Consider the following 10,683-nt stretch of genomic DNA (forward strand, 5'->3'; position numbering starts at 1 on the left):
TTCTTGTTACCAATATTAGTTTATTCCCAAGAATAAGCAGCTTTCACTCGGTTAATACTCGGCGTAAATCAAACCTACATTTGGATCGGACTTCCTTAACTCTTGTGCAAAAAGGTGTGCAGTATACTGCTGCATCCATTGTCAATAAGCTGCCACTCGAATTAAAAAATCTTAGCAGTAATCCACGCGCTGTCAAATCAAAACTGAAGAGATTCTTCATGGGTCACTCCTTCTATTCCGTCGAGGAGTTCCTTGAAAAATTAAGCTGATGCTTATTGTAATGCTGATAGCGTTTACTCAAACTTGTGGACTGACTTTTTTCAGGCTCATGAACATTTATTTTTATCTGTTATTATTTTTGTGTTGTAAGTTCATTTACTGACACGTTCCATGACCTTGGAGATTTGCTCCTCAATTTGGTCCTACGGAGCTTGACGTGTAAATAAATAAATAAAAATAAATACATGATACAATATAATTTACCTGATATTTTCCAAAATATTAGAGAAATGACTTCCTTCTCTCTTTTGCATTTACGAATTGATTATCACTTCCCGAAAATCGAGACTGTCATGCCTGATTCTTTGGCTAGTTCTACAAGATTGACCAGTCAGTCTTAACTTTCTGTTGTCCGTAGGTAGTTCTAAATCCGTTTTAAAACTGGAAAGGACCTTTCAGCTGAACAGTTTCTCGTTGGGGTACAGTTGTAAATCTTGAGCGCTGCGTACACATTTGGATAGACATTATTTTTTCTAAACTGACATTCCAGAGGGAAATGGAAGAGAGGAAAACATGTCAGAGAGGAAAACATGTCACCATATTCTTTATTCATAGAAAACAGATAGCTTTTAAAATGTATACATTCTTCACCAAAGTTGCTTTCTGGGTCAGAATTAAAAATGGTTCTAGGTTTCTCTGCAGCATCATAAATTCGAACAGCTTCCAGTTCACTGGTATTTGAGACAAATGAAAATTCTCTGTAGACAGTAACTCTCTTCTGTAACTTATCTTGGATTGTTTGTATAACCGCAGAATATGACGTTTTCCATTCTGCTCCAGATCTCAACGCAATCTGACAACGTATCTTCTTCAGGACATTTGTGTTCATCCTCTGAGTCACTTGATTCATCAAAGAATATTTGTTCTATTTAATTTGATGTTTCCGTTTTTGATTCTCAGCACCTGAAATAGATGGAACTGATGCTGAATTCCTGAGCTCTGTAAGTTTCTTTTCAGCTGAAGCCTTGTAAATTGAAAAGATGTCTGAAGCTCAGCGAAAAGCAATTCAACGGAAGTAGGAATGTCTACAACTTCACTTTGCAATTTTTCACTGCCTTACCAAACTGTTGCAGAATGTCCTGATGTCATGAAGGCTGTCGCAGCAGTACTTAACTTAAAGACCTTCGGCTCCGCATCTAACTGCAGCACTCTCATTTCCTGAAATTGTTCTTAATGCTGAAAACGCAGCTTTCTAATTTGCATTCAGACTCTTAGAAGCATTATCACGTGCACACCTTCGTATTGTAGACAGTGATTCAGTGCCATAGGCGCAGAATCAAAATATGTTTCCAAGATGTTCCATCAGCCTATATAAAACTTAATACAACTGAAAAAACTGTATTACAGCTTTGATGTGCAGTATTGTGCAGCCCGTGAGCCAACTAGATTCAGCGAATAATTAAAGTTAGAGAGTTTCGGTCCTTGAGCCTTGCTTGCAAGTCTAAATGTCCACCAGAAGTATTGGCTCCGTTGTCATATGACTGACCTCTACAGTTGTCAAATTTCAGTCCGTGTAGTTGTAAAGAATTCAAAACTGCTTCAGAAAGCTTCTCTACAATGTGATCTGCATTTTCATAAAACACAGGAATCTTTCAACTGTGAGCCCATCTTCATTTATGTACCTGATTATTGTATATAACTGGTTACTGTGGAGTATAGCTAGTGTAGAATCTACTATGACTGAAAAATATTTAAAAGTTTTTGAGTCATTGACCTCCACATAAGACATACGTATTAAATAATCGTAAGTTCCTGGTAACAAATATGAAATAACTCCTTTTCGTCGTTTATCATACCTTGTAACAAAGTCAGACAAAAAAGAATCACACTACACAATTAAATCCTAACACATAATGAAATTTCCATTTTTCACAGAGCCAAACACAGCTTTGTCTTCACAAAATGCTATACCCTAGAAGCAGAAACAACTCTTTCTAGCACATTTCCCCAATAAGTATAACTTCATGTTCGTGCTGGGTGAGCAACCGTCTGCCAGTTCAGTTCACCTCGTTTCCTCTGTTTTTCAAGTTAAGGAAGCACCCTGTGGGAGAGGCACAACTTTCTTCCATGTTGGGGTACTCGCGCTCCAGCACGGCTCCATCGCTGAAACACGATGTTGCAAACTGAGGTGCGCCGCCGAGTGGTCCACAGCATGCGCACAACGGCGATCCTTGGCCAGGAGAACATACAAGTTTTCCTCGGCTGAAAACTTTCCCATTCACCAAAATTTTCTGAAACAATTTTTTGCTGCGAAATCGCTGAGATCGTTGGCGTATCTCCTTGAGGACGAAAATTCAGCACTTTTGTTTCGATTAATACCATTTTATCCAAATAATCCAGTGTCTGGGCATTGTTTTCCCAATAAAATGGGCCTGGGAACAGAAAAACCCACTGCCATCGAGTGTGTAGATTCTTGACATCCTTCTGGAACTCCGAAAGTTAGAACTTCTGCATTCTGTTTACCTTTGAGAACTTCAATTTCGTCTGCGCTTACAGAGCTACACTGTTCATTGTTACTGTTCTGAACCGCATCTTCAGCCAATGGTTCAGAGCCACAGGTTCACTCTCACATTCACCCCTAAAATATGAGTACAGTTACGGTATTTTCTGTAACAGTTTATTGTCCTTCTGTCTTTTTCTGCAGCTTTCTCTGGATATGCAGCACCACTTAACCCAGATCGTCCATCCGTACCGCTACGATGAACTACAGAAAAAAACTACGATGTAGAATGTTAGAAACTGAACAGACAGTAGGCTCCCCACTATCCAACCTAATGAGGCAGAAGGTCAAGCTAGACAATAAAAAAAAAAAAAATCCGGACAGGCCGAAAGTTTTATAAATTTTCTCTTCCGGCCCCAGCATTACCATTAAAAACATCCTTTTTACACCAAATCCCAAGTTTATTAAAATTTTCTGAGTTCCATAATCAGTACACATTTCGTACTCATTAATCAAAACACAAATGATCGCACAAAATAACAGTTTAACAATGCACGGACATTGGGCTTGTGATGTGGAACTGAAGAAACAAAGAACACAGGGCTGCCAAGACGGCTGGTCTCCACGTGTGTTCATTGTTGTTAGTGAGCGCTTCTAAGAACCGTTTGTTGAAGAGTGGGTCTCATTAGTTATTCAGTATTATAATTGTGGCTCCAGTTATGTTAGAAGCATCAAAGATATACAAAACTTACTGTAAGGCCATGCAGCATTGTAGCCAGCGCCTGCTTTCTAAAGCTATGGACAAGCACAGTATGTACAATAAACAAATCGTCATTTTATTACGAAGCATTATCGTGATACTGGGCAACAGCCTTGCCTCAGTGGATACACCGGTTCCCGTCAGATCACCGAAGTTAAGCGCTGTCGGGCGTGGCCGGCACTTGGATGGGCGACCATCCGGGCCGCCATGCGCTGTTGCCATTTTTCGGGGAGCACTCGGCCTCGTGATGCCGATTGGAGAGCTACCCGACCGCATAGTAGCGGCTTCAGTCAAAGAAAACCATCGTAACAACTGGGAGAGATGTGTGCTGACCCCACGCCTCTCCTATCCGCATCCTCAGCTGAGGCTGACACGGTGATCGGACGGTCCCGATGGGCCGCGTGTGGCCTGAAGGCGAAGTGCTAATTGTGATATTAAGTAAGTAGGTTGGATAGCCGCGAGGCCGGATAATCGGGAGTCCACTGTACTTTGGTTATATGACCTGTTAATACTATAATTTTAAGTTGAGAACCACATGAAATGTTGGTTGAGTACGACGTCTCGCGAACAATCGGAAACGTTACAGAAGCTCATTTAATCGAATATCTCCAAAAATTAAAACGAACTAGGGAAATCCCATAGGTTCAGTGAAAAGATTCGTCAATTTGTAAGCACATTATTTATGGTGTTAATTGATTCTTCTGTCGCTGTTTGATGGAACATTATATATGATAGAAAGTTATTTATGGTAGAAACCATTTTCTATATTTTATTATTTACTCTCAATACATGTTTCAGATTTCGAGGTAGAATGGGATAGGAATGATGATGGAAATAGGATCACATTTGAGGAAGTGGAGAAAACGGTCAATAGATTGCAGTGCAATAAAGCAGCTGGGGTGGATGAAATTAAGTCGGAATTCATCAAATACAGTGGAATGTCAGGTCTTAAATGGCTACACAGGATAATTGAAATGGCCTGGGAGGTGGGACAGGTTCCATCACACTGGACAAAAGCAGTAATCACACCAATCTTTAAACATGGAAACAGAAAAGATTGTAACAACTACACAGGTATCTCTTTAATCAGCGTTGTGGGTAAAATCTTCTCAGGTATTGTTGAAAGGAAAGTGCGAGTATTATTAGTTGAGGACAAATTGGATGAAAATCAGTGTGGGTTTAGGCCTCTTAGAGGTTGTCAGGACCAGATCTTTAGCCTACGGCAAATAATGGAGAAGTGTTACGAGTGGAACAGGGAATTGTATCTATGCTTTATAGATCTAGAAAAGGCATATGACCGGGTTCCTAGGAGGAAGTTGTTGTCTGTTCTACGAGATTATGGAATAGGAGGCAAACTTTTGCAAGCAATTAAAGGTCTTTACATGGATAGTCAGGCAGCAGTTAGAGTTGACGGTAAACTCAGTTCATGGTTCAGAGTAGTTTCAGGGGTAAGACAAGGCTGCAACCTGTCTCCACTGTTGTTCATATTATTTATGGATCATATGAGTCGAATGAGCCTGCAGCTGCCTCAGAAGCGAATGCTGGTACTGATAAGAACTGGGCGCGGCAGGAAGTAGCGCGCTGATAATCCAACATGGCAGCCGCTTCCTGCATTTTTCCAGTGGATCGCGCTTAGTTAAAACTATAGCGCGATCCGAAGCGGCCCCCACCAACTTCCCCTCCAGCGCCTCGTGTACCTCCCCATGCATGGCTGTGTTGACTTAACCGCTGCAGCTACATAACGACGTCGGGGAGGTACACGAGGCGCTGGAGGGGAAGTTGGTGGGGGCCGCGTCGGATCGCGCTATAGTTTTAACTAAGCACGATCCACTGGAAAAATGCAGGAAGCGGCTGCCATGTTGGATTATCAGCGCGCTACTTCCTGCCGCGTCCAGTTCTTATCAGTACCAGCATCCGCTTCTGAGGCAGCTGCAGGCTCATTCGACTCGAGGCAGCCGCACGATACACACAGCCATGCCGTACAGGAGGAGTTCGTATAGAAGAAGGAGTAGAATCCCAGTGTACAAGAGTGTTGATACGTTTTCAATTACTCCAAATGAAACTGGACAACAAGGATTACTACAAGGACCTATTACTTTTGTTGGTTGCAAGATTCAATTTTTTTGTACTACAATAGAAGTAGTTAGTGGCAATGCATGGTTAACAATTGCTATAGTGAGAGGTACTGATAAACCTCTTGAAGGATTAGAGTCCTACAATGAAAGAGACATTATTAGTTATCGCACCTTTGCAGTTGGAGTTATACCCAACAGGAACTATGGAACATGTGTGGTTACAACAGACAAGCCATTTTCACTCTACACAAGTAATCGCAGGAGGATTAATGCAAATGAGAAGTTAAATGTTTGGTGCAAACTTTCTGGAGTGTTGACTAAATATATTCTTGTACTAGGAGATATTACTTTGTATTACCATTCAGCTACGATCTACTCTCTTCTGCAAGAAGGAAGTCAGTACCAAGACTAAGTTACCTGTGCACCGTTCAATCTTTCGACCAACTTTGTTGTATGGGAACGAAAGCTGGGTGGATTCAGGTTACCTTATCAACAAGGTTGAGGTTACGGATATGAAAGTAGCTAGGATGATTGCAGGTACTAGTAGATGGGAACAATGGCAGGAGGGTGTCCACAATGAGGAAATCAAAGAAAAATTGGGAATGAACTCTATAGATGTAGCAGTCAGTGCGAACAGGCTTAGATGGTGGGGTCATGTTACACGCATGGGAGAAGCAAGGTTACCCAAGAGACTCGTGGGTTCAGCAGTAGAGGGTAGGAGGAGTCGGGGTAGACCAAGGGGAAGGTGCCTGGATTCGGTTAAGAATGATTTTGAAGTAATAGATTTAACATCAGAAGAGGCACCAATGTTAGCACTGAATAGGGGATCATGGAGGAATTTTATAAGGGGGCTATGCTCCAGACTGAACGCTGAAAGGCATAATGAGTCTTAAATGATGATGATGATGATGATCTCAATACATATCTTCAAAACTAGCAATAATCGTGAAATGTGGAACTGTGTGAGTAAAGTATAAACTGAAAAATACAAACAGTGTGTACAAGCAAGTGTGAGCTATGGAATTTCGTCGACACTCAAACAAATTCTTGCCTTCTCATACATTTCTCTAGCCCTAAAAGTCATTGGAAGATTCCCCTGGTTCCAAAATTGCAACGCTGACTTTATTTTAGGTTATAGTAGAAGCATTACACTGTGGCACCACTGACCTGGTTGATGCAAGGACTGCGGGGGATAGATGTGGCGGTGATTCGTCGTCTAATGTCGCGAGTTCAGTCTCTCTAAAACCTGCGCCTGCTGCATTTTTAAATGAGTTTGTGTTCGAGCTTGTAATGCCTCGAACGAGTGTGCATAAATCAAAAATAAGTTGCCGTGCGGATGCTCGCGCTCCCCTCTCCTATTACTGTCTCTGGTGTGTAGAGAATTTGTGATTGCAGCTGTATCTTCATTTACTTCTTTTCGTTTCGGCTTTTTCGTCAGATGAACGGACATTACGGATTCAGTTGTGCTTCTTCGTCTCAATTCTGATCTTCAGGAAATGGTTCCTCTGGCTCTGCAACGTTTGATGATGTATGACGTGGCGACAGAATGATAGGAAGAAACTCCGAATGAGCGGCCCGTGGCCAATTCTAATACTTCTTGGCCGAAATTGTGCCCCCCTTTATGAATTCCAGGTATTCGTTGTAGGAGTCTCCTAGATTCTTCCATTTTGCACAAGCCACACCCGAATTATTTTATTCCACATGATGCATTTATCGCTAACAAATTGTACATTTCGTTCCAGATATTTGGCCACTGGTGATCCACACCATACCGGCCAAGACGACTGTCTCCATCTTAGTCAAATAGCCAAGAACAGTGCAACGTTTTCAACCACAGCCGGCCTGTGTGGCCGTGCGGTTCTAGGCGCTTCAGTCTGGAACCGCGTGACCGCTACGGTCGCAGGTTCGAATCCTGCCTCGGGCGTGGATGTGTGTGATGTCCTTAGGTTAGTTATGTTTAAGTAGTTTTAAGTTCTAGGGGACTGATGACCCCATATGTTAAGTCCCATAGTGCTCAGAGCCATTTAAACCATTTTTCAACCACCTCAACCGGCAGAGGAAATCTGGGAGAAAATTGAGGTGGGATTGGCGGAACGGTGGAAGTTTCCTAACTGCACTAGCAGCATGTTAGAATGAAGTTTCTAGAAAACAGTGGTTCAAGTTATTTTTGTTACAGAAGCTTGTTTTCATCTGTCCTGCTTGCAGTTATTGTTCGCGATTACAGCTGCGTGGTTATCGACGTGGGCAGCCAAGGCAGACACTCTGACAGCACAAGAGTTGAAAACTGTGCATTTTTCCGCGAATTCATACGAGAAAAGTCTGTCCTCTCTCTGAAATTTTTGCCGGGCATAAATCTGCCCGTCCCTCATGTGCTGACAGGTGACGAAGAGTTTAAATTACAAACCTGTCTTATGATCCCTTTCCCCAAATGAACCACGTTGGAAGATCCTTGGAAAGCGATTTTCAGTAGACAAATATGCAGGGGCCATAGTGTGGTGGAAAGCGCCTTGTCTGTTCTCGCTCGAGGTTGATGAGTCTTCTTCGGGCCTGTCGATCCTGCAGAAGCGGCGTATTTGTACTACAAATTGTACTTCAATGGCAGCATTGGTTTGTGGAAGCATATTGTTATTTTAATTGAACTGTATTGCACTCTACAGTATTCATCTGTTGCTATATCGTGCAACTGCGTTTTTATTTATAAACAAAGAAAACTTCTGTTTGATATACACTTGCTTCAGTTTTCTTCATTGTTGCCACCTTTTTCATCACATTTTCATAATGACAGTGCCGTATGTCGCACAAAAATACATTTGCACGCATCAATTTCGTCAATCTTTCTCTGTTTCTGCCGCCACGTTTCGCACACTCGCTCGCGCGCCCACCCACTGTTTGACAGGGACGCGGCGATGCCGTGGAGTGGAAGACGTTATACAGCTAGACCAGTAGTGAAATACGAGTTTAATAAAACGTACGAATATTTGTCACTGAACGCCTGAATGCTCATGCAATGAACATTCAAATTATAACTAAACAAAAGTTTTCTACGACAAGTTTTCGCCGCCCCCAAAACTTTGCCGCCCTGTGCAGCTGCACATGTTGCGCCTACCTAGATACGACCCTGGTGGTGGGGCTTCGTCGCGGACGAGACTGCACAGCAGGAGAGGTGTAGTTGTGTAGCTAAAGGAGACTGGTTCGTGGACTGAAGGCCAGACCGTGAAAAATTTGTCAGTTTTCTAAATAGTGTAGCTCAAAGCATAAGAGTTGCAAGCCCAGGTAACGCTTACCATCTTTTAACAGATCATTTGGGAACATTCTGATGCATAAACCACTTTTGGTCTCACGTTTCTTTCTTAATTGTATTTTGTATTGTAAGTGAAAGAAAGTATGTTAATTATTTGTGTACAGATGGATACACGTATCTCGAAATAAAACCGAAGTAGAAAATTGAATTTTTTTCTGGAAATTTTTTACACTGTTATTTTTTAAAGTTGTCTTTTAAAAAGATGTTGCTAACATAAATTATGATCCAAAAACTTTTTTCCTAATGATTATCGTACATTTCAGTAATTATCTCTTAGTGGTTCTTTAAAAAGTCTTTAATTTTCAAATTTAAGCTATAAAAATAGTTCACTTTTTGATTTTGTGTTTTAAGACAGTATAGAACATTTCAGCCCCCTATCTTGAATAGTTTTTAACCAATGTGTACCTGAACATCAGAAAAGTGAACTTTCATGGTTAAGTTAAAACTTGTTTCTCTATACAAAGTGTTTCAGAAGTGATGGTCAATAATTCACACATGGAAGGTACAGGCCAAAAGTAGCTAAAAAGCTTCAATATACATGGTCCACAAATTATCCGTTGTTGAGATACATTTTCTGTAGCTGTTCATCAGTGTCTAGGAACACATGGCATCTCCAAACGTTAATTTACGTGTTCGAAATGTTGCCTGTTTGTCTGAACGCAACATTGAACTTCGTCTCTGAAATGAGTTGAGTGGGACATCATCATGTACATCAGGAAGTATATTCTGCAGAAACAACATGTACTGCTGTCCGGTTAGTCTCCGTAGTGGGAAGTGTGGTCCAATGATGCGGTCTCCGAGCAGTCCTGCCCAGACGTTCAACGGTTAACGCTGCTGATGTCGTGATACGCGCCTTGCATTAGGATTGATATCGACCCGACTGCGACAGTTATGGTAGTTAAAAATACAGTCACGGGTAAATCCAGTCTCGTCCGCAGACAGAATACTGCTTAAAAACAGGGGCTTCAGCGGTACACTGCCATTGCACCCATGGGCAGAAATTCTCTCTAGGAGGGATGTGTGCGTTGTTGAGGGCTTGCACTCGCTGGAGATGATATGGATAGAGAACTTGCCGATGAAAAAGCCGCCACACACTGCTATGAGTCAGGACACGCTATTGAATAGGAAACCTTCTTGTTGAAGTACTCGGACTTTCGTGTACAATGCATAGCACGGTTTCCTCAGAATCGGGCGTTATGGATCTGGGTCGACCTTATCGTACGTGTGTGCGAAATTCCCGGTTTCTCTAAGGCACTGTTGTAACCCGCTAAATGTACACCTGTTGGGCTGCCGGCGGAGAGATAAAGCTTCTTACAATCGTGCGGCCTCTAGGGCACTGCCATTGGCTTTGCCATACATGGGAGGCCGGTACGGCACACTACACAGAGGGGGAAAGGTAAGTAGCTATCCACGCATAAACAAACAGGTAGTCGATCCCCAACTTCGAGATACCAACGTAAATACCGCGGTATTTAGCGGCGTGTAGAGTTGGTTTCCAGCTCGAATTAATGCGGTACCCAGGGAACGGTTGATCTACGGACCCATGTTTATTGGAGAGTTTTAGCTGTTTTGGCCCGTAATTTCCATGCGTGAATTATTGACCGTCACTTCTGAAACACCCTTTATAACCTGCTTAACAGTAATGAATAAAAGTCCATCATATTCGTCTTGTTTCTAGCGTTGTTATTCCTCCCTCTTCTCTTTCAAACTATGTATTCTTACTCCTACTTCTTTGATGGCTTCCGACACTGATTTCTCTGTTTCAGAGAGTCCTTGCGGTCAGTGGCAATGAAAGCTGTTTGTATATTTTGTCCAGCAGGATCTGCTA

The 10,683-nt window shown here is 42.2% G+C and overlaps 1 pseudogene; it reads left to right on the plus strand.

The window, feature by feature from the left end:
* Positions 1-3,582: 3,582 nt before the first annotated feature.
* Positions 3,583-3,700, plus strand: LOC124607844 (annotated as a pseudogene).
* Positions 3,701-10,683: the final 6,983 nt, after the last annotated feature.

The sequence above is a fragment of the Schistocerca americana genome, chromosome 3, assembly GCF_021461395.2.
Source record: "Schistocerca americana isolate TAMUIC-IGC-003095 chromosome 3, iqSchAmer2.1, whole genome shotgun sequence".
Taxonomy (NCBI): domain Eukaryota; kingdom Metazoa; phylum Arthropoda; class Insecta; order Orthoptera; family Acrididae; genus Schistocerca; species Schistocerca americana.